We start from the raw sequence: 3,566 nt of genomic DNA, 5'->3' as shown, positions 1-3,566 counted from the left end.
ATACGGTAATAAAACTTACAATCAAGAAAAATTGGAATATTTTTTTCATAAACATGACTGTTTGTTCTAAGCATTTGCGTCTGTTTATTATTCACCCCACAAATTCCACAATAATTGTTTGGAAGGTAAATGATGACACTTCTCGTAAGAAACGTTGTTGTTCGATCTTTCTGGCCACAGAGGGCGCTGTATTCAAACGCGTTTCAACTTCAGATACAACAACTGTCGTAAACGGCTGAGAAATTGAACCTCTACGTACTAAAAAAAAAAGTCTTGCCGCTCTTTTATAGAAGCTAAGTTTTGAATGCATCTGGTTGCACACATGACCAAACGGAGAGCAGAGGACGTTTTGCCTCCCGAAGTCCTCCATAAAAGATGTTTTCGTTCTCTCTCTGACAACGACAAACCGGTCGGAGGTGTGAACGTGATCCAAAACGCAAATCCACCCACGTTATTGTCAGTGGCTGGACAACGCTGCAGGAAAAGACCGAGCTATCTCGAAGATTCACTGGATACAGATAAGCTACCGAGAAAAGTGGCTGCAAACAGGGTTAATTCAGTGCTGGCAGACAGGAACGCATGCAAGTCTAGAACATTCGAGGATGATGCTGGTAGACCTGTCACGCGACGGTCATCTCGCGCGCTTCAGACTGAGTCAAAAAAACAGACAGACGAAGGAAATAACATTACTGCAGGAGACAAGGTAAAGTTTCACACAAACTAGTACAAGCATCTGAGCGCAAACTCGTGTTACTGTGTGGCGTCAGGTAGAATAATGTGCAATGATGGCAGATGAACATGTGGTGGCGGTGCATGACCACTATGATATCAGTCTACATATATTTCAATAGGCATATGGAATGGTGCTGTGATGGTAGACAGACCCTTCTGCTTATCTATCTAAATTATATGTATAGTCAGACTGTGTTTATATAGGTTATGTTTACTTGGGTTGAATGTTAATATGTACATTCATTGTTTTATGTTTATCTATCTATCTATCTATCTATTGTTTTATCGTCTGGCGTTCTATATATCTATCTGACCCGACTAATTTTTTTTCTGTCTGAATGTATGTTTAACTTAAAGACTATTAAACTTAAAGGTACTTTAGGTATAATTAGCATATTCTATTAACCTTCACCCTTGTTGGTGCAGGTTGTTGCTGTAGTAAACGCTTTGGAAATTCAGCACTGTTTGTATCCCACTAGGTAATGCACACAGATGAGGACCTCTCTCTGTTCAATTCTTTCCAGTTCTGGCGGGTTCCACTGCCTGAGTTGGATCTCTCTCTCCTGGAGACTGAACCCTCAGCTGGGTCCTACATAGCCTCTTCCACCAAAGACTTAGAGGCGATGGAAATGTGAAGAGATCCCCAATACACAATGACATTCTTGTTAAGATGTTGTAAGGTGTTGCAAAATTACCTGCCTGGATATGATCTGCACTAGATGAACATAAAAACATAGCCTTGTGCTGTGTACAGAGGCCTCCAGCAGAAGCTTCCATTCTGGTGGAAATACATGATGGTCACATGACCTCATATTCCTGTCCTACAGAGGTCAAGTGTTCAGAAGTGTGAAAGCATATTGGACTAATCATGAATGTTTTTTTTTCCAGTATAGCTGTGAAAGCAATTATATGTAGTGACGCAAACCTTTCTTTTGCTTGGACTGAGCCTGATTTGTTTTATGTTTATGGTGTTCATTAGGTATATTCTTTAGGTGTTTCACTTTTGTAAACTTTAGGGCCTTGTTCTTTTCCTCTGAACAACATTATAATTTTGACAACAGTATGTGTTGCTTCTGATCTTAGTAGATACAGCAAGTGCTTTATATGTTCCAGTGGCCAGAATCGTAATTGCAGTATTTTTGAAATTGCTCAACAGCAATAAAATTTATTTCTTATACATGATATTGGCTTGCAATGTCTTTGGTGACCTGTCTGATTTCATGATTCTTATTTTTGAAGTAGTAAAGAACTACTGTGAACTAAGGTGTTTGATTTCTTTACCCATTCCTCACCCAAAGGAAGTGAAATATACCTGTTTTCACACTGTTGTGTCAGATACTCATGACCTTTGATCTAGGAGGGAATAAGGGTTGAGAACATACCACCTTTATCAGAAGATTGCATCGCCCGTGATCAGCTTGTAGAGATAGTCCTGCTCATCTGCTAAGCTAAAATAAGCATGCAAGTTAAATGCTACAATGGTAAGCCAAGTTTTGATACTTTGTCCTATTTGGGTGCTCCTTATGGAATATGTGGAAATGGGATGTGCATGAAAAATTAAAATAATGTCTTGTTAGTACTTAATCTAATGAAACAACTCTTCAGAGACATGCTTTAACCTCAAGGACAAGTCGAAAAATATACTTTAATGGATCAGTATAGTCCCAGTATTGAGCCCACTGTAGAGGTTGTTGTCCTCTTTCTAAACATATAGTCTACAGGACAAACTTGTTTTAGATTGACGTGTGGCAGCAGTTATGTTGTCAGGCTAAGTTCTGGGTGGCACAATTCACACGATTGTTTGATAATTTGTCAGAAGAATTAAATTTTTTTGTTGACCTAGAAATAAAATCAGAAATGGAAGCATGTGAGAATCAAGCTCCACACCTCAGATAACATGAAAAGTTTATTATTATTATTAAATAATTACATATTTTCTCTTAATATATATTTTTATATTTGCTGTTGTAGAATGTTACTGCTATGAAAAGTTGATAGATTTTTTTTTATGCATTACTTTTGAGTGAAAATCTATTTGAGTTATAGCAAATTTTTTAAATAAAAAATCCTGAATGGGATCCGTAAATAAAAATGTAAATATGTAACTGTTGGCATGATCGACGTACTGTAAATACTTTTATGCCATGCGTTTGATATAAACTGATATATGAGGCCCTATTATGAGGACAACTACATATTTAAAAATAATGGCAGCCATCAGCCAATGCGATTTCATAAAATATTCGATAAGATTAACAACATCAAATTGTCAGTAAACTTGGTGGGCCTGTCGGAAGCATGCAATGTTTTATTCGGTTTTTGACAGAAGGAGGCGCAATAACAGTGGGAAACAATTTACCGTACATACAAGTAATGCATCTAAATTGTTCGAACTGGTGTTAATTATATTACTAGTTATAGTTTTATTTTAAATGCGAGTGATCGTGTGCTTATATGCAAATAAACCCAATGACTGATATTTGCAGCTATGTTTGATGATTATTATGCAGTAATTAGCATTTTCACAACTAAACGTTGTTTGTAAAGATGGGATCTCGTGGTCTGGCTAGACGTCGGTCTTTCTATTTGCGCTCCTCCTTAACTAACTTTAACAGCCCGCGCTCATTTAGTTAGTCATTGACGAACATTATTTTCCCTTTTCGCTTCGCAGCTTTGAAACCGATGCTAAGTCATATACAACACTTTAAGCGAGAAAAACTTCAATCTCATAGTATCTGATAAACATTTCGAAATGAATACAGGAAGAATGCAGTTACATTTGTTATGCAACTGTCTCTCTTGAATAAGCATTCAAGAGTGTGTCCACACTCGTG

Source organism: Sinocyclocheilus rhinocerous, unplaced genomic scaffold (genome assembly GCF_001515625.1).
Source record: "Sinocyclocheilus rhinocerous isolate Xijiao unplaced genomic scaffold, SAMN03320098_v1.1 scaffold3595, whole genome shotgun sequence".
NCBI lineage: Eukaryota > Metazoa > Chordata > Actinopteri > Cypriniformes > Cyprinidae > Sinocyclocheilus > Sinocyclocheilus rhinocerous.
The sequence above is the reverse complement of the archived record's forward strand: the minus strand, read 5'-3'. Positions refer to the sequence as shown.